At 45.5% G+C, this 20721-nt stretch overlaps 5 non-coding genes across 5 annotated transcripts; all 5 read left to right on the top strand.

Moving 5' to 3' along the window:
• The first annotated feature begins 3237 nt into the window (after positions 1-3237).
• Positions 3238-3310, top strand: trnav-cac (transfer RNA valine (anticodon CAC)). The gene has a single exon. It is a non-coding gene; the product is annotated as a tRNA-Val (tRNA).
• A 3294-nt stretch (positions 3311-6604) lies between these two features.
• Positions 6605-6677, top strand: trnav-cac (transfer RNA valine (anticodon CAC)). Its single transcript has one exon. It is a non-coding gene; the product is annotated as a tRNA-Val (tRNA).
• A 6661-nt stretch (positions 6678-13338) lies between these two features.
• Positions 13339-13411, top strand: trnav-cac (transfer RNA valine (anticodon CAC)). Its single transcript has one exon. It is a non-coding gene; the product is annotated as a tRNA-Val (tRNA).
• Positions 13412-16705: 3294 nt separating this feature from the next.
• On the top strand, positions 16706-16778 carry trnav-cac (transfer RNA valine (anticodon CAC)). Its single transcript has one exon. It is a non-coding gene; the product is annotated as a tRNA-Val (tRNA).
• A 3294-nt stretch (positions 16779-20072) lies between these two features.
• Positions 20073-20145, top strand: trnav-cac (transfer RNA valine (anticodon CAC)). The gene has a single exon. It is a non-coding gene; the product is annotated as a tRNA-Val (tRNA).
• The last annotated feature ends 576 nt before the right edge of the window (positions 20146-20721 follow it).

Below are 20721 nucleotides of genomic sequence, written 5' to 3'. Positions count from 1 at the left end.
TTTCCCATTTGCAAACCTGCCTTCGAATTTGCTGGAACAAATCTGTTCTCGTAGTGAAATGTAATGCAATTCCATTTCATGACTGTGCAGAGCATTGTCAAGTTTTTCTGCAACCTGGTTCTGATCATATGCCATTCTGTTTGAGAGTGTAGTTACCGCTTTCTGATCCTTCCACGAAAAGCAGTACCGCATTTGCATTCCTTGCGCACGCTGCTCGGTTCAAAGACAGGGAAGAAACTGATGCTCAGGTGTCACAGCGCACCACGAATTCCTGAACTTGTCTGCCTGTCAAATATACCCCAAGGTCGTCTCTGAAAGACCTCATTTGGAAGCTGTCTGTCCTTCTTCAACGTGCGAGAATTGGCACCAGAGGTCCTGAATCATGTTTTGGAGCAGTTCGCACGTCAGTGACTCATTCAATTAGCAACAGCAATGAAAGAAATTACACTCTCAGAGGAACCTCCGGACCTGTGCTTTCATAGCGTCGCTAGGATTAAGGTCCGCCCCGAGATCTAAGTCATGTTGGAACTGAAACAGAGGAATCGACAGAGAGGCTACAGAATGACATCGCATCCATTTGGTTTTCTTTAAAACACTGACGAGCAGGAAAATGTAAACGGGGAGGGCGAGTGGGGAAGTGAGGCAGTTGCAGCTCTGGTGAAATCCCTTCTTTGTGATTCACTCAGCAACCAGAGACGTGAAAGTGACTCAGGCGGGAGAGCTCTTCACATCGAGAACAAAAAACACTCAAGTGTAGTTAACACCTCTTCCGGAGTGGGGGTGGGGTGAGGTAATTACCTTTTGACTTCTGTTACTATGTTCAGAAACTGCATTTTAGATCGAAGTGAACAGAAAAATACATTTCTAAAAAGCACCATGGAATTTAGCAAAATTTATTGAGTCGCTTCTCGTCGATTCCCACACAGATTTCCAACTCAGTTGGTATCCATGTGGCTCATGTCCAGGAGTGAACATCTCTGCAGCAAATTGCACGGTTAAGGTAAAAGGCAAGGAAAGTGGCATCTCGAACTGGCTCCGAGGTCAGAGTATCCACACAATGTGATCTGTCGTTCTCGGATTGTAATGCTACCGCCGGTTTAAGGGTGGAGAACATTCTTTGGGACACTTATTCTGCAAAACAGACACAGTGACTGAAACTATGCTGCACGGTATGATGTAGAACACGGCCTGTTCAGCTTTGTGCATTTTCCCTGTCGTCCGGTGTGTTTCATGTTCCGTGTAAACGTGAAAGTCGCCCTGTTTCGAGCAATGGGTGAAATCATTGAGCAAAGCAAGAGTCGAAATTGCAGTAAGGTCAAGCAGATCATATTTACTTGACCAAATCATAAGCGAATATATATTCTCACGCCCTCACAGATACATTTGTAGCTGAAAAGGGTCTGAGAAGATAGACTCAGCTTACCATTGATTTTCGTCTGGATTGATGGGCTATCATTATCTGCTGCGAAAATGACATTGCAGCCGGGCACATCCCAGCAGCTGTGCGAGTCGGAGAGGGATCCCTTGGAACCCTTTTCATGTGACTTTGCATCTGTTGTTATGCAGCAGCACAATTGGAAATGCAATAAAATGGGAGCGCGCGGCCGGCTGGTCGTGTGGCCGAGCGGTCTAAGGCGCTGGATCCACGTTCCAGTCTCGGAAAGGTCGAGGGCTCGAATCCCACCACTGTCATTTCAGCTGATCAACTCCGACGCTGCAGCTCGGTAAAATGCGGTTTCCGTCCCCATTGTATATTAATGTTGAAAACGAAAGTAAAGTGGGTTTGCTTCCCAGGGAATTAACTGTGGTGTGGGATAGTGCCAAATATTTCAAAGTGTCTGTGCGGTCATGAGCATGTTCGCCTCCCGCGAGGAAAATCGCAAGCAGTTCTGCCGTTCCAGGCAAGTTGAGCTTTTACTGGAACCGAATGGAGACTGTTATTTCATCGGTGTTGTGATACAAAGTCCTACGGTCACTCTACTCGTCGTTATTTGGCTTTCTGGCTAATGGGAAAATCGTTCAAATGAATTGCGATGTGGTATGTTATTGAATTTCTCCCATTTCCTTCATTTCTGTCCTGGAGACATCGGAAGGGAAAGGTTACCTAATCGAGACTGTGATTGGTGAAATTCACTTTTTATGGCCAATTCTTATTATGTTCGTTCTTTCTCTCTTTTCAGCATTGTCTGGGAAGTGGTGGTGCATTAAGGCTGCAGTATGTTTGAAACAGGAGTTTGGAATTTCCCTGTTGTTAGTTGTGAGATTACTTTATGACTCATGCCCTCGGACTGTCTCACATTTAGTATTCATGCATCCCTGTGTCTAAAAATGCATTTGGTTTGCCAGTTTTGTTTGTTTTCCGTGTTAAATGCTTTCTGTTTTGCGATTCGCTCAATACATTTCGAGTTTAAAGGGTTTCTGAGGTAACTTCCAGCAGCAAAAATCCTCAACTGAGGATCTGGGCAAATTTCAAAGAGTATGGTCAGTCGGAGCAAAAGTGAGGAAGTCGTTCGTTTCTGCAGTGTTTCACAATACTACCTTTCCCGTGAGCAGTCGAACGGACTAAATGATTGTGCCACAGACTGCGACGGCAAACTCCGCTAAAAAGTGATCCTTTAAAGCCGGTGTAAGCAACACAATGTTATTGGGCACACCGCGTGGAAACAGATACTTCGGTGTATCTCGTCCATGCTCACCACATAGCCAAAATTAAACAAGTCCCGTTCCCCAGCATTTGGCCCCAATCCCTCTAAACCCATCCAATCCATAAACTCATCCGATTATCTTTGCAATTTTCTGAGTGTAATAGCCTCCTCCACTTCCTCTGGTAGCTCATTCCAAACACGCACAACTTTCTGCGTGGGAAATGTGCCTCAGATCCTTTGTCAATTTCAGTCCACTCACCTTAAACCTATGCTCTCGAGTTTACAACTCACACAAATTTGGGTAAAACACGTAAATACTCAGTTTACCACGCTTCCATAAGATCAAATCGCAGCCGTTACGCTGCAGGGAAAGTCGTCCCAGCCTATTCCACCTCGCCCTACGGATCCAAACATTGACGACATTCTTGTCTATATTTTGTCATCAATTTCACGTGTCTTTTTTTTTAATGTTTTCAAGATGTCAGTTACGCTGGACAACAACGAGCTCTGTGAAACAGAAAGGTGAAACGGAGAATGGCTTCAACTTTCAGTGCTGGATGCCACTGAGCCGCCGCGCGGGAACTAGTGGCTTGTTTCTGTAGTGTAGTGGTCATCACGTTCGCCTCACACGCGAAAGGTCCCCAGTTCGAAACTGGGCAGAAACTGCTTTGTTCTTCAACTGCTGCCTTTTCCATGGACAAGAACGGAGCTTCCTTGCTTGCTTTCCCATTTGCAAACCTGCCTTCGAATTTGCTGGAACAAATCTGTTCTCGTAGTGAAATGTAATGCAATTCCATTTCATGACTGTGCAGAGCATTGTCAAGTTTTTCTGCAACCTGGTTCTGATCATATGCCATTCTGTTTGAGAGTGTAGTTACCGCTTTCTGATCCTTCCACGAAAAGCAGTACCGCATTTGCATTCCTTGCGCACGCTGCTCGGTTCAAAGACAGGGAAGAAACTGATGCTCAGGTGTCACAGCGCACCACGAATTCCTGAACTTGTCTGCCTGTCAAATATACCCCAAGGTCGTCTCTGAAAGACCTCATTTGGAAGCTGTCTGTCCTTCTTCAACGTGCGAGAATTGGCACCAGAGGTCCTGAATCATGTTTTGGAGCAGTTCGCACGTCAGTGACTCATTCAATTAGCAACAGCAATGAAAGAAATTACACTCTCAGAGGAACCTCCGGACCTGTGCTTTCATAGCGTCGCTAGGATTAAGGTCCGCCCCGAGATCTAAGTCATGTTGGAACTGAAACAGAGGAATCGACAGAGAGGCTACAGAATGACATCGCATCCATTTGGTTTTCTTTAAAACACTGACGAGCAGGAAAATGTAAACGGGGAGGGCGAGTGGGGAAGTGAGGCAGTTGCAGCTCTGGTGAAATCCCTTCTTTGTGATTCACTCAGCAACCAGAGACGTGAAAGTGACTCAGGCGGGAGAGCTCTTCACATCGAGAACAAAAAACACTCAAGTGTAGTTAACACCTCTTCCGGAGTGGGGGTGGGGTGAGGTAATTACCTTTTGACTTCTGTTACTATGTTCAGAAACTGCATTTTAGATCGAAGTGAACAGAAAAATACATTTCTAAAAAGCACCATGGAATTTAGCAAAATTTATTGAGTCGCTTCTCGTCGATTCCCACACAGGTTTCCAACTCAGTTGGTATCCATGTGGCTCATGTCCAGGAGTGAACATCTCTGCAGCAAATTGCACGGTTAAGGTAAAAGGCAAGGAAAGTGGCATCTCGAACTGGCTCCGAGGTCAGAGTATCCACACAATGTGATCTGTCGTTCTCGGATTGTAATGCTACCGCCGGTTTAAGGGTGGAGAACATTCTTTGGGACACTTATTCTGCAAAACAGACACAGTGACTGAAACTATGCTGCACGGTATGATGTAGAACACGGCCTGTTCAGCTTTGTGCATTTTCCCTGTCGTCCGGTGTGTTTCATGTTCCGTGTAAACGTGAAAGTCGCCCTGTTTCGAGCAATGGGTGAAATCATTGAGCAAAGCAAGAGTCGAAATTGCAGTAAGGTCAAGCAGATCATATTTACTTGACCAAATCATAAGCGAATATATATTCCCACGCCCTCACAGATACATTTGTAGCTGAAAAGGGTCTGAGAAGATAGACTCAGCTTACCATTGATTTTCGTCTGGATTGATGGGCTATCATTATCTGCTGCGAAAATGACATTGCAGCCGGGCACATCCCAGCAGCTGTGCGAGTCGGAGAGGGATCCCTTGGAACCCTTTTCATGTGACTTTGCATCTGTTGTTATGCAGCAGCACAATTGGAAATGCAATAAAATGGGAGCGCGCGGCCGGCTGGTCGTGTGGCCGAGCGGTCTAAGGCGCTGGATCCACGTTCCAGTCTCGGAAAGGTCGAGGGCTCGAATCCCACCACTGTCATTTCAGCTGATCAACTCCGACGCTGCAGCTCGGTAAAATGCGGTTTCCGTCCCCATTGTATATTAATGTTGAAAACGAAAGTAAAGTGGGTTTGCTTCCCAGGGAATTAACTGTGGTGTGGGATAGTGCCAAATATTTCAAAGTGTCTGTGCGGTCATGAGCATGTTCGCCTCCCGCGAGGAAAATCGCAAGCAGTTCTGCCGTTCCAGGCAAGTTGAGCTTTTACTGGAACCGAATGGAGACTGTTATTTCATCGGTGTTGTGATACAAAGTCCTACGGTCACTCTACTCGTCGTTATTTGGCTTTTTGGCTAATGGGAAAATCGTTCAAATGAATTGCGATGTGGTATGTTATTGAATTTCTCCCATTTCCTTCATTTCTGTCCTGGAGACATCGGAAGGGAAAGGTTACCTAATCGAGACTGTGATTGGTGAAATTCACTTTTTATGGCCAATTCTTATTATGTTCGTTCTTTCTCTCTTTTCAGCATTGTCTGGGAAGTGGTGGTGCATTAAGGCTGCAGTATGTTTGAAACAGGAGTTTGGAATTTCCCTGTTGTTAGTTGTGAGATTACTTTATGACTCATGCCCTCGGACTGTCTCACATTTAGTATTCATGCATCCCTGTGTCTAAAAATGCATTTGGTTTGCCAGTTTTGTTTGTTTTCCGTGTTAAATGCTTTCTGTTTTGCGATTCGCTCAATACATTTCGAGTTTAAAGGGTTTCTGAGGTAACTTCCAGCAGCAAAAATCCTCAACTGAGGATCTGGGCAAATTTCAAAGAGTATGGTCAGTCGGAGCAAAAGTGAGGAAGTCGTTCGTTTCTGCAGTGTTTCACAATACTACCTTTCCCGTGAGCAGTCGAACGGACTAAATGATTGTGCCACAGACTGCGACGGCAAACTCCGCTAAAAAGTGATCCTTTAAAGCCGGTGTAAGCAACACAATGTTATTGGGCACACCGCGTGGAAACAGATACTTCGGTGTATCTCGTCCATGCTCACCACATAGCCAAAATTAAACAAGTCCCGTTCCCCAGCATTTGGCCCCAATCCCTCTAAACCCATCCTATCCATAAACTCATCCGATTATCTTTGCAATTTTCTGAGTGTAATAGCCTCCTCCACTTCCTCTGGTAGCTCATTCCAAACACGCACAACTTTCTGCGTGGGAAATGTGCCTCAGATCCTTTGTCAATTTCAGTCCACTCACCTTAAACCTATGCTCTCGAGTTTACAACTCACACAAATTTGGGTAAAACACGTAAATACTCAGTTTACCACGCTTCCATAAGATCAAATCGCAGCCGTTACGCTGCAGGGAAAGTCGTCCCAGCCTATTCCACCTCGCCCTACGGATCCAAACATTGACGACATTCTTGTCTATATTTTGTCATCAATTTCACGTGTCTTTTTTTTTAATGTTTTCAAGATGTCAGTTACGCTGGACAACAACGAGCTCTGTGAAACAGAAAGGTGAAACGGAGAATGGCTTCAACTTTCAGTGCTGGATGCCACTGAGCCGCCGCGCGGGAACTAGTGGCTTGTTTCTGTAGTGTAGTGGTCATCACGTTCGCCTCACACGCGAAAGGTCCCCAGTTCGAAACTGGGCAGAAACTGCTTTGTTCTTCAACTGCTGCCTTTTCCATGGACAAGAACGGAGCTTCCTTGCTTGCTTTCCCATTTGCAAACCTGCCTTCGAATTTGCTGGAACAAATCTGTTCTCGTAGTGAAATGTAATGCAATTCCATTTCATGACTGTGCAGAGCATTGTCAAGTTTTTCTGCAACCTGGTTCTGATCATATGCCATTCTGTTTGAGAGTGTAGTTACCGCTTTCTGATCCTTCCACGAAAAGCAGTACCGCATTTGCATTCCTTGCGCACGCTGCTCGGTTCAAAGACAGGGAAGAAACTGATGCTCAGGTGTCACAGCGCACCACGAATTCCTGAACTTGTCTGCCTGTCAAATATACCCCAAGGTCGTCTCTGAAAGACCTCATTTGGAAGCTGTCTGTCCTTCTTCAACGTGCGAGAATTGGCACCAGAGGTCCTGAATCATGTTTTGGAGCAGTTCGCACGTCAGTGACTCATTCAATTAGCAACAGCAATGAAAGAAATTACACTCTCAGAGGAACCTCCGGACCTGTGCTTTCATAGCGTCGCTAGGATTAAGGTCCGCCCCGAGATCTAAGTCGTGTTGGAACTGAAACAGAGGAATCGACAGAGAGGCTACAGAATGACATCGCATCCATTTGGTTTTCTTTAAAACACTGACGAGCAGGAAAATGTAAACGGGGAGGGCGAGTGGGGAAGTGAGGCAGTTGCAGCTCTGGTGAAATCCCTTCTTTGTGATTCACTCAGCAACCAGAGACGTGAAACTGACTCAGGCGTGAGAGCTCTTCACATCGAGAACAAAAAGCACTCAAGTGCAGTTAGCACCTCTTCCGGAGTGGGGGTGGGGTGAGGTAATTACCTTTTGACTTCTGTTACTATGTTCAGAAACTGCATTTTAGATCGAAGTGAACAGAAAAATACATTTCTAAAAAGCACCATGGAATTTAGCAAAATTTTTTGAGTCGCTTCTCGTCGATTCCCACACAGGTTTCCAACTCAGTTGGTATCCATGTGGCTCATGTCCAGGAGTGAACATCTCTGCAGCAAATTGCACGGTTAAGGTAAAAGGCAAGGAAAGTGGCATCTCGAACTGGCTCCGAGGTCAGAGTATCCACACAATGTGATCTGTCGTTCTCGGATTGTAATGCTACCGCCGGTTTAAGGGTGGAGAACATTCTTTGGGACACTTATTCTGCAAAACAGACACAGTGACTGAAACTATGCTGCACGGTATGATGTAGAACACGGCCTGTTCAGCTTTGTGCATTTTCCCTGTCGTCCGGTGTGTTTCATGTTCCGTGAAAACGTGAAAGTCGCCCTGTTTCGAGCAATGGGTGAAATCATTGAGCAAAGCAAGAGTCGAAATTGCAGTAAGGTCAAGCAGATCATATTTACTTGACCAAATCATAAGCGAATATATATTCTCACGCCCTCACAGATACATTTGTAGCTGAAAAGGGTCTGAGAAGATAGACTCAGCTTACCATTGATTTTCGTCTGGATTGATGGGCTATCATTATCTGCTGCGAAAATGACATTGCAGCCGGGCACATCCCAGCAGCTGTGCGAGTCGGAGAGGGATCCCTTGGAACCCTTTTCATGTGACTTTGCATCTGTTGTTATGCAGCAGCACAATTGGAAATGCAATAAAATGGGAGCGCGCGGCCGGCTGGTCGTGTGGCCGAGCGGTCTAAGGCGCTGGATCCACGTTCCAGTCTCGGAAAGGTCGAGGGCTCGAATCCCACCACTGTCATTTCAGCTGATCAACTCCGACGCTGCAGCTCGGTAAAATGCGGTTTCCGTCCCCATTGTATATTAATGTTGAAAACGAAAGTAAAGTGGGTTTGCTTCCCAGGGAATTAACTGTGGTGTGGGATAGTGCCAAATATTTCAAAGTGTCTGTGCGGTCATGAGCATGTTCGCCTCCCGCGAGGAAAATCGCAAGCAGTTCTGCCGTTCCAGGCAAGTTGAGCTTTTACTGGAACCGAATGGAGACTGTTATTTCATCGGTGTTGTGATACAAAGTCCTACGGTCACTCTACTCGTCGTTATTTGGCTTTCTGGCTAATGGGAAAATCGTTCAAATGAATTGCGATGTGGTATGTTATTGAATTTCTCCCATTTCCTTCATTTCTGTCCTGGAGACATCGGAAGGGAAAGGTTACCTAATCGAGACTGTGATTGGTGAAATTCACTTTTTATGGCCAATTCTTATTATGTTCGTTCTTTCTCTCTTTTCAGCATTGTCTGGGAAGTGGTGGTGCATTAAGGCTGCAGTATGTTTGAAACAGGAGTTTGGAATTTCCCTGTTGTTAGTTGTGAGATTACTTTATGACTCATGCCCTCGGACTGTCTCACATTTAGTATTCATGCATCCCTGTGTCTAAAAATGCATTTGGTTTGCCAGTTTTGTTTGTTTTCCGTGTTAAATGCTTTCTGTTTTGCGATTCGCTCAATACATTTCGAGTTTAAAGGGTTTCTGAGGTAACTTCCAGCAGCAAAAATCCTCAACTGAGGATCTGGGCAAATTTCAAAGAGTATGGTCAGTCGGAGCAAAAGTGAGGAAGTCGTTCGTTTCTGCAGTGTTTCACAATACTACCTTTCCCGTGAGCAGTCGAACGGACTGAATGATTGTGCCACAGACTGCGACGGCAAACTCCGCTAAAAAGTGATCCTTTAAAGCCGGTGTAAGCAACACAATGTTATTGGGCACACCGCGTGGAAACAGATACTTCGGTGTATCTCGTCCATGCTCACCACATAGCCAAAATTAAACAAGTCCCGTTCCCCAGCATTTGGCCCCAATCCCTCTAAACCCATCCTATCCATAAACTCATCCGATTATCTTTGCAATTTTCTGAGTGTAATAGCCTCCTCCACTTCCTCTGGTAGCTCATTCCAAACACGCACAACTTTCTGCGTGGGAAATGTGCCTCAGATCCTTTGTCAATTTCAGTCCACTCACCTTAAACCTATGCTCTCGAGTTTACAACTCACACAAATTTGGGTAAAACACGTAAATACTCAGTTTACCACGCTTCCATAAGATCAAATCGCAGCCGTTACGCTGCAGGGAAAGTCGTCCCAGCCTATTCCACCTCGCCCTACGGATCCAAACATTGACGACATTCTTGTCTATATTTTGTCATCAATTTCACGTGTCTTTTTTTTTAATGTTTTCAAGATGTCAGTTACGCTGGACAACAACGAGCTCTGTGAAACAGAAAGGTGAAACGTAGAATGGCTTCAACTTTCAGTGCTGGATGCCACTGAGCCGCCGCGCGGGAACTAGTGGCTTGTTTCTGTAATGTAGTGGTCATCACGTTCGTCTCACACGCGAAAGGTCCCCAGTTCGAAACTGGGCAGAAACTGCTTTGTTCTTCAACTGCTGCCTTTTCCATGGACAAGAACGGAGCTTCCTTGCTTGCTTTCCCATTTGCAAACCTGCCTTCGAATTTGCTGGAACAAATCTGTTCTCGTAGTGAAATGTAATGCAATTCCATTTCATGACTGTGCAGAGCATTGTCAAGTTTTTCTGCAACCTGGTTCTGATCATATGCCATTCTGTTTGAGAGTGTAGTTACCGCTTTCTGATCCTTCCACGAAAAGCAGTACCGCATTTGCATTCCTTGCGCACGCTGCTCGGTTCAAAGACAGGGAAGAAACTGATGCTCAGGTGTCACAGCGCACCACGAATTCCTGAACTTGTCTGCCTGTCAAATATACCCCAAGGTCGTCTCTGAAAGACCTCATTTGGAAGCTGTCTGTCCTTCTTCAACGTGCGAGAATTGGCACCAGAGGTCCTGAATCATGTTTTGGAGCAGTTCGCACGTCAGTGACTCATTCAATTAGCAACAGCAATGAAAGAAATTACACTCTCAGAGGAACCTCCGGACCTGTGCTTTCATAGCGTCGCTAGGATTAAGGTCCGCCCCGAGATCTAAGTCATGTTGGAACTGAAACAGAGGAATCGACAGAGAGGCTACAGAATGACATCGCATCCATTTGGTTTTCTTTAAAACACTGACGAGCAGGAAAATGTAAACGGGGAGGGCGAGTGGGGAAGTGAGGCAGTTGCAGCTCTGGTGAAATCCCTTCTTTGTGATTCACTCAGCAACCAGAGACGTGAAAGTGACTCAGGCGGGAGAGCTCTTCACATCGAGAACAAAAAACACTCAAGTGTAGTTAACACCTCTTCCGGAGTGGGGGTGGGGTGAGGTAATTACCTTTTGACTTCTGTTACTATGTTCAGAAACTGCATTTTAGATCGAAGTGAACAGAAAAATACATTTCTAAAAAGCACCATGGAATTTAGCAAAATTTATTGAGTCGCTTCTCGTCGATTCCCACACAGATTTCCAACTCAGTTGGTATCCATGTGGCTCATGTCCAGGAGTGAACATCTCTGCAGCAAATTGCACGGTTAAGGTAAAAGGCAAGGAAAGTGGCATCTCGAACTGGCTCCGAGGTCAGAGTATCCACACAATGTGATCTGTCGTTCTCGGATTGTAATGCTACCGCCGGTTTAAGGGTGGAGAACATTCTTTGGGACACTTATTCTGCAAAACAGACACAGTGACTGAAACTATGCTGCACGGTATGATGTAGAACACGGCCTGTTCAGCTTTGTGCATTTTCCCTGTCGTCCGGTGTGTTTCATATTCCGTGTAAACGTGAAAGTCGCCCTGTTTCGAGCAATGGGTGAAATCATTGAGCAAAGCAAGAGTCGAAATTGCAGTAAGGTCAAGCAGATCATATTTACTTGACCAAATCATAAGCGAATATATATTCTCACGCCCTCACAGATACATTTGTAGCTGAAAAGGGTCTGAGAAGATAGACTCAGCTTACCATTGATTTTCGTCTGGATTGATGGGCTATCATTATCTGCTGCGAAAATGACATTGCAGCCGGGCACATCCCAGCAGCTGTGCGAGTCGGAGAGGGATCCCTTGGAACCCTTTTCATGTGACTTTGCATCTGTTGTTATGCAGCAGCACAATTGGAAATGCAATAAAATGGGAGCGCGCGGCCGGCTGGTCGTGTGGCCGAGCGGTCTAAGGCGCTGGATCCACGTTCCAGTCTCGGAAAGGTCGAGGGCTCGAATCCCACCACTGTCATTTCAGCTGATCAACTCCGACGCTGCAGCTCGGTAAAATGCGGTTTCCGTCCCCATTGTATATTAATGTTGAAAACGAAAGTAAAGTGGGTTTGCTTCCCAGGGAATTAACTGTGGTGTGGGATAGTGCCAAATATTTCAAAGTGTCTGTGCGGTCATGAGCATGTTCGCCTCCCGCGAGGAAAATCGCAAGCAGTTCTGCCGTTCCAGGCAAGTTGAGCTTTTACTGGAACCGAATGGAGACTGTTATTTCATCGGTGTTGTGATACAAAGTCCTACGGTCACTCTACTCGTCGTTATTTGGCTTTTTGGCTAATGGGAAAATCGTTCAAATGAATTGCGATGTGGTATGTTATTGAATTTCTCCCATTTCCTTCATTTCTGTCCTGGAGACATCGGAAGGGAAAGGTTACCTAATCGAGACTGTGATTGGTGAAATTCACTTTTTATGGCCAATTCTTATTATGTTCGTTCTTTCTCTCTTTTCAGCATTGTCTGGGAAGTGGTGGTGCATTAAGGCTGCAGTATGTTTGAAACAGGAGTTTGGAATTTCCCTGTTGTTAGTTGTGAGATTACTTTATGACTCATGCCCTCGGACTGTCTCACATTTAGTATTCATGCATCCCTGTGTCTAAAAATGCATTTGGTTTGCCAGTTTTGTTTGTTTTCCGTGTTAAATGCTTTCTGTTTTGCGATTCGCTCAATACATTTCGAGTTTAAAGGGTTTCTGAGGTAACTTCCAGCAGCAAAAATCCTCAACTGAGGATCTGGGCAAATTTCAAAGAGTATGGTCAGTCGGAGCAAAAGTGAGGAAGTCGTTCGTTTCTGCAGTGTTTCACAATACTACCTTTCCCGTGAGCAGTCGAACGGACTAAATGATTGTGCCACAGACTGCGACGGCAAACTCCGCTAAAAAGTGATCCTTTAAAGCCGGTGTAAGCAACACAATGTTATTGGGCACACCGCGTGGAAACAGATACTTCGGTGTATCTCGTCCATGCTCACCACATAGCCAAAATTAAACAAGTCCCGTTCCCCAGCATTTGGCCCCAATCCCTCTAAACCCATCCTATCCATAAACTCATCCGATTATCTTTGCAATTTTCTGAGTGTAATAGCCTCCTCCACTTCCTCTGGTAGCTCATTCCAAACACGCACAACTTTCTGCGTGGGAAATGTGCCTCAGATCCTTTGTCAATTTCAGTCCACTCACCTTAAACCTATGCTCTCGAGTTTACAACTCACACAAATTTGGGTAAAACACGTAAATACTCAGTTTACCACGCTTCCATAAGATCAAATCGCAGCCGTTACGCTGCAGGGAAAGTCGTCCCAGCCTATTCCACCTCGCCCTACGGATCCAAACATTGACGACATTCTTGTCTATATTTTGTCATCAATTTCACGTGTCTTTTTTTTTAATGTTTTCAAGATGTCAGTTACGCTGGACAACAACGAGCTCTGTGAAACAGAAAGGTGAAACGTAGAATGGCTTCAACTTTCAGTGCTGGATGCCACTGAGCCGCCGCGCGGGAACTAGTGGCTTGTTTCTGTAGTGTAGTGGTCATCACGTTCGCCTCACACGCGAAAGGTCCCCAGTTCGAAACTGGGCAGAAACTGCTTTGTTCTTCAACTGCTGCCTTTTCCATGGACAAGAACGGAGCTTCCTTGCTTGCTTTCCCATTTGCAAACCTGCCTTCGAATTTGCTGGAACAAATCTGTTCTCGTAGTGAAATGTAATGCAATTCCATTTCATGACTGTGCAGAGCATTGTCAAGTTTTTCTGCAACCTGGTTCTGATCATATGCCATTCTGTTTGAGAGTGTAGTTACCGCTTTCTGATCCTTCCACGAAAAGCAGTACCGCATTTGCATTCCTTGCGCACGCTGCTCGGTTCAAAGACAGGGAAGAAACTGATGCTCAGGTGTCACAGCGCACCACGAATTCCTGAACTTGTCTGCCTGTCAAATATACCCCAAGGTCGTCTCTGAAAGACCTCATTTGGAAGCTGTCTGTCCTTCTTCAACGTGCGAGAATTGGCACCAGAGGTCCTGAATCATGTTTTGGAGCAGTTCGCACGTCAGTGACTCATTCAATTAGCAACAGCAATGAAAGAAATTACACTCTCAGAGGAACCTCCGGACCTGTGCTTTCATAGCGTCGCTAGGATTAAGGTCCGCCCCGAGATCTAAGTCATGTTGGAACTGAAACAGAGGAATCGACAGAGAGGCTACAGAATGACATCGCATCCATTTGGTTTTCTTTAAAACACTGACGAGCAGGAAAATGTAAACGGGGAGGGCGAGTGGGGAAGTGAGGCAGTTGCAGCTCTGGTGAAATCCCTTCTTTGTGATTCACTCAGCAACCAGAGACGTGAAAGTGACTCAGGCGGGAGAGCTCTTCACATCGAGAACAAAAAACACTCAAGTGTAGTTAACACCTCTTCCGGAGTGGGGGTGGGGTGAGGTAATTACCTTTTGACTTCTGTTACTATGTTCAGAAACTGCATTTTAGATCGAAGTGAACAGAAAAATACATTTCTAAAAAGCACCATGGAATTTAGCAAAATTTATTGAGTCGCTTCTCGTCGATTCCCACACAGATTTCCAACTCAGTTGGTATCCATGTGGCTCATGTCCAGGAGTGAACATCTCTGCAGCAAATTGCACGGTTAAGGTAAAAGGCAAGGAAAGTGGCATCTCGAACTGGCTCCGAGGTCAGAGTATCCACACAATGTGATCTGTCGTTCTCGGATTGTAATGCTACCGCCGGTTTAAGGGTGGAGAACATTCTTTGGGACACTTATTCTGCAAAACAGACACAGTGACTGAAACTATGCTGCACGGTATGATGTAGAACACGGCCTGTTCAGCTTTGTGCATTTTCCCTGTCGTCCGGTGTGTTTCATGTTCCGTGTAAACGTGAAAGTCGCCCTGTTTCGAGCAATGGGTGAAATCATTGAGCAAAGCAAGAGTCGAAATTGCAGTAAGGTCAAGCAGATCATATTTACTTGACCAAATCATAAGCGAATATATATTCTCACGCCCTCACAGATACATTTGTAGCTGAAAAGGGTCTGAGAAGATAGACTCAGCTTACCATTGATTTTCGTCTGGATTGATGGGCTATCATTATCTGCTGCGAAAATGACATTGCAGCCGGGCACATCCCAGCAGCTGTGCGAGTCGGAGAGGGATCCCTTGGAACCCTTTTCATGTGACTTTGCATCTGTTGTTATGCAGCAGCACAATTGGAAATGCAATAAAATGGGAGCGCGCGGCCGGCTGGTCGTGTGGCCGAGCGGTCTAAGGCGCTGGATCCACGTTCCAGTCTCGGAAAGGTCGAGGGCTCGAATCCCACCACTGTCATTTCAGCTGATCAACTCCGACGCTGCAGCTCGGTAAAATGCGGTTTCCGTCCCCATTGTATATTAATGTTGAAAACGAAAGTAAAGTGGGTTTGCTTCCCAGGGAATTAACTGTGGTGTGGGATAGTGCCAAATATTTCAAAGTGTCTGTGCGGTCATGAGCATGTTCGCCTCCCGCGAGGAAAATCGCAAGCAGTTCTGCCGTTCCAGGCAAGTTGAGCTTTTACTGGAACCGAATGGAGACTGTTATTTCATCGGTGTTGTGATACAAAGTCCTACGGTCACTCTACTCGTCGTTATTTGGCTTTCTGGCTAATGGGAAAATCGTTCAAATGAATTGCGATGTGGTATGTTATTGAATTTCTCCCATTTCCTTCATTTCTGTCCTGGAGACATCGGAAGGGAAAGGTTACCTAATCGAGACTGTGATTGGTGAAATTCACTTTTTATGGCCAATTCTTATTATGTTCGTTCTTTCTCTCTTTTCAGCATTGTCTGGGAAGTGGTGGTGCATTAAGGCTGCAGTATGTTTGAAACAGGAGTTTGGAATTTCCCTGTTGTTAGTTGTGAGATTACTTTATGACTCATGCCCTCGGACTGTCTCACATTTAGTATTCATGCATCCCTGTGTCTAAAAATGCATTTGGTTTGCCAGTTTTGTTTGTTTTCCGTGTTAAATGCTTTCTGTTTTGCGATTCGCTCAATACATTTCGAGTTTAAAGGGTTTCTGAGGTAACTTCCAGCAGCAAAAATCCTCAACTGAGGATCTGGGCAAATTTCAAAGAGTATGGTCAGTCGGAGCAAAAGTGAGGAAGTCGTTCGTTTCTGCAGTGTTTCACAATACTACCTTTCCCGTGAGCAGTCGAACGGACTAAATGATTGTGCCACAGACTGCGACGGCAAACTCCGCTAAAAAGTGATCCTTTAAAGCCGGTGTAAGCAACACAATGTTATTGGGCACACCGCGTGGAAACAGATACTTCGGTGTATCTCGTCCATGCTCACCACATAGCCAAAATTAAACAAGACCCGTTCCCCAGCATTTGGCCCCAATCCCTCTAAACCCATCCTATCCATAAACTCATCCGATTATCTTTGCAATTTTCTGAGTGTAATAGCCTCCTCCACTTCCTCTGGTAGCTCATTCCAAACACGCACAACTTTCTGCGTGGGAAATGTGCCTCAGATCCTTTGTCAATTTCAGTCCACTCACCTTAAACCTATGCTCTCGAGTTTACAACTCACACAAATTTGGGTAAAACACGTAAATACTCAGTTTACCACGCTTCCATAAGATCAAATCGCAGCCGTTACGCTGCAGGGAAAGTCGTCCCAGCCTATTCCACCTCGCCCTACGGATCCAAACATTGACGACATTCTTGTCTATATTTTGTCATCAATTTCACGTGTCTTTTTTTTTAATGTTTTCAAGATGTCAGTTACGCTGGACAACAACGAGCTCTGTGAAACAGAAAGGTGAAACGTAGAATGGCTTCAACTTTCAGTGCTGGATGCCACTGAGCCGCCGCGCGGGAACTAGTGGCTTGTTTCTGTAGTGTAGTGGTCATCACGTTCGCCTCACACGCGAAAGGTCCCCAGTTCGAAACTGGGCAGAAACTGCTTTGTTCTTCAACTGCTGCCTTTTCCATGGACAAGAACGGAGCTTCCTTGCTTGCTTTCCCATTTGCAAACCTGCCTTCGAATTTGCTGGAACAAATCTGTTCTCGTAGTGAAATGTAATGCAATTCCATTTCATGACTGTGCAGAGCATTGTCAAGTTTTTCTGCAACCTGGTTCTGATCATATGCCATTCTGTTTGAGAGTGTAGTTACCGCTTTCTGATCCTTCCACGAAAAGCAGTACCGCATTTGCATTCCTTGCGCACGCTGCTCGGTTCAAAGACAGGGAAGAAACTGATGCTCAGGTGTCACAGCGCACCACGAATTCCTGAACTTGTCTGCCTGTCAAATATACCCCAAGGTCGTCTCTGAAAGACCTCATTTGGAAGCTGTCTGTCCTTCTTCAACGTGCGAGAATTGGCACCAGAGGTCCTGAATCATGTTTTGGAGCAGTTCGCACGTCAGTGACTCATTCAATTAGCAACAGCAATGAAAGAAATTACACTCTCAGAGGAACCTCCGGACCTGTGCTTTCATAGCGTCGCTAGGATTAAGGTCCGCCCCGAGATCTAAGTCATGTTGGAACTGAAACAGAGGAATCGACAGAGAGGCTACAGAATGACATCGCATCCATTTGGTTTTCTTTAAAACACTGACGAGCAGGAAAATGTAAACGGGGAGGGCGAGTGGGGAAGTGAGGCAGTTGCAGCTCTGGTGAAATCCCTTCTTTGTGATTCACTCAGCAACCAGAGACGTGAAAGTGACTCAGGCGGGAGAGCTCTTCACATCGAGAACAAAAAACACTCAAGTGTAGTTAACACCTCTTCCGGAGTGGGGGTGGGGTGAGGTAATTACCTTTTGACTTCTGTTACTATGTTCAGAAACTGCATTTTAGATCGAAGTGAACAGAAAAATACATTTCTAAAAAGCACCATGGAATTTAGCAAAATTTATTGAGTCGCTTCTCGTCGATTCCCACACAGGTTTCCAACTCAGTTGGTATCCATGTGGCTCATGTCCAGGAGTGAACATCTCTGCAGCAAATTGCACGGTTAAGGTAAAAGGCAAGGAAAGTGGCATCTCGAACTGGCTCCGAGGTCAGAGTATCCACACAATGTGATCTGTCGTTCTCGGATTGTAATGCTACCGCCGGTTTAAGGGTGGAGAACATTCTTTGGGACACTTATTCTGCAAAACAGACACAGTGACTGAAACTATGCTGCACGGTATGATGTAGAACACGGCCTGTTCAGCTTTGTGCATTTTCCCTGTCGTCCGGTGTGTTTCATGTTCCGTGTAAACGTGAAAGTCGCCCTGTTTCGAGCAATGGGTGAAATCATTGAGCAAAGCAAGAGTCGAAATTGCAGTAAGGTCAAGCAGATCATATTTACTTGACCAAATCATAAGCGAATATATATTCTCACGCCCTCACAGATACATTTGTAGCTGAAAAGGGTCTGAGAAGATAGACTCAGCTTACCATTGATTTTCGTCTGGATTGATGGGCTATCATTATCTGCTGCGAAAATGACATTGCAGCCGGGCACATCCCAGCAGCTGTGCGAGTCGGAGAGGGATCCCTTGGAACCCTTTTCATGTGACTTTGCATCTGTTGTTATGCAGCAGCACAATTGGAAATGCAATAAAATGGGAGCGCGCGGCCGGCTGGTCGTGTGGCCGAGCGGTCTAAGGCGCTGGATCCACGTTCCAGTCTCGGAAAGGTCGAGGGCTCGAATCCCACCACTGTCATTTCAGCTGATCAACTCCGACGCTGCAGCTCGGTAAAATGCGGTTTCCGTCCCCATTGTATATTAATGTTGAAAACGAAAGTAAAGTGGGTTTGCTTCCCAGGGAATTAACTGTGGTGTGGGATAGTGCCAAATATTTCAAAGTGTCTGTGCGGTCATGAGCATGTTCGCCTCCCGCGAGGAAAATCGCAAGCAGTTCTGCCGTTCCAGGCAAGTTGAGCTTTTACTGGAACCGAATGGAGACTGTTATTTCATCGGTGTTGTGATACAAAGTCCTACGGTCACTCTACTCGTCGTTATTTGGCTTTTTGGCTAATGGGAAAATCGTTCAAATGAATTGCGATGTGGTATGTTATTGAATTTCTCCCATTTCCTTCATTTCTGTCCTGGAGACATCGGAAGGGAAAGGTTACCTAATCGAGACTGTGATTGGTGAAATTCACTTTTTATGGCCAATTCTTATTATGTTCGTTCTTTCTCTCTTTTCAGCATTGTCTGGGAAGTGGTGGTGCATTAAGGCTGCAGTATGTTTGAAACAGGAGTTTGGAATTTCCCTGTTGTTAGTTGTGAGATTACTTTATGACTCATGCCCTCGGACTGTCTCACATTTAGTATTCATGCATCCCTGTGTCTAAAAATGCATTTGGTTTGCCAGTTTTGTTTGTTTTCCGTGTTAAATGCTTTCTGTTTTGCGATTCGCTCAATACATTTCGAGTTTAAAGGGTTTCTGAGGTAACTTCCAGCAGCAAAAATCCTCAACTGAGGATCTGGGCAAATTTCAAAGAGTATGGTCAGTCGGAGCAAAAGTGAGGAAGTCGTTCGTTTCTGCAGTGTTTCACAATACTACCTTTCCCGTGAGCAGTCGAACGGACTAAATGATTGTGCCACAGACTGCGACGGCAAACTCCGCTAAAAAGTGATCCTTTAAAGCCGGTGTAAGCAACACAATGTTATTGGGCACACCGCGTGGAAACAGATACTTCGGTGTATCTCGTCCATGCTCACCACATAGCCAAAATTAAACAAGTCCCGTTCCCCAGCATTTGGCCCCAATCCCTCTAAACCCATCCTATCCATAAACTCATCCGATTATCTTTGCAATTTTCTGAGTGTAATAGCCTCCTCCACTTCCTCTGGTAGCTCATTCCAAACACGCACAACTTTCTGCGTGGGAAATGTGCCTCAGATCCTTTGTCAATTTCAGTCCACTCACCTTAAACCTATGCTCTCGAGTTTACAACTCACACAAATTTGGGTAAAACACGTAAATACTCAGTTTACCACGCTTCCATAAGATCAAATCGCAGCCGTTACGCTGCAGGGAAAGTCGTCCCAGCCTATTCCACCTCGCCCTACGGATCCAAACATTGACGACATTCTTGTCTATATTTTGTCATCAATTTCACGTGTCTTTTTTTTTAATGTTTTCAAGATGTCAGTTACGCTGGACAACAACGAGCTCTGTGAAACAGAAAGGTGAAACGTAGAATGGCTTCAACTTTCAGTGCTGGATGCCACTGAGCCGCCGCGCGGGAACTAGTGGCTTGTTTCTGTAGTGTAGTGGTCATCACGTTCGCCTCACACGCGAAAGGTCCCCAGTTCGAAACTGGGCAGAAACTGCTTTGTTCTTCAACTGCTGCCTTTTCCATGGACAAGAACGGAGCTTCCTTGCTTGCTTTCCCATTTGCAAACCTGCCTTCGAATTTGCTGGAACAAATCTGTTCTCGTAGTGAAATGTAATGCAATTCCATTTCATGACTGTGCAGAGCATTGTCAAGTTTTTCTGCAACCTGGTTCTGATCATATGCCATTCTGTTTGAGAGTGTAGTTACCGCTTTCTGATCCTTCCACGAAAAGCAGTACCGCATTTGCATTCCTTGCGCACGCTGCTCGGTTCAAAGACAGGGAAGAAACTGATGCTCAGGTGTCACAGCGCACCACGAATTCCTGAACTTGTCTGCCTGTCAAATATACCCCAAGGTCGTCTCTGAAAGACCTCATTTGGAAGCTGTCTGTCCTTCTTCAACGTGCGAGAATTGGCACCAGAGGTCCTGAATCATGTTTTGGAGCAGTTCGCACGTCAGTGACTCATTCAATTAGCAACAGCAATGAAAGAAATTACACTCTCAGAGGAACCTCCGGACCTGTGCTTTCATAGCGTCGCTAGGATTAAGGTCCGCCCCGAGATCTAAGTC

The sequence above is a fragment of the Chiloscyllium plagiosum genome, unplaced genomic scaffold (assembly GCF_037043375.1).
Source record: "Chiloscyllium plagiosum isolate Xiang-an unplaced genomic scaffold, Cpla_swu_hap1 HiC_scaffold_51, whole genome shotgun sequence".
Lineage (NCBI taxonomy): Eukaryota > Metazoa > Chordata > Chondrichthyes > Orectolobiformes > Hemiscylliidae > Chiloscyllium > Chiloscyllium plagiosum.
Note: the sequence above shows the minus strand (reverse complement) of the source record. Positions and strands in the feature narration are given on the sequence as shown.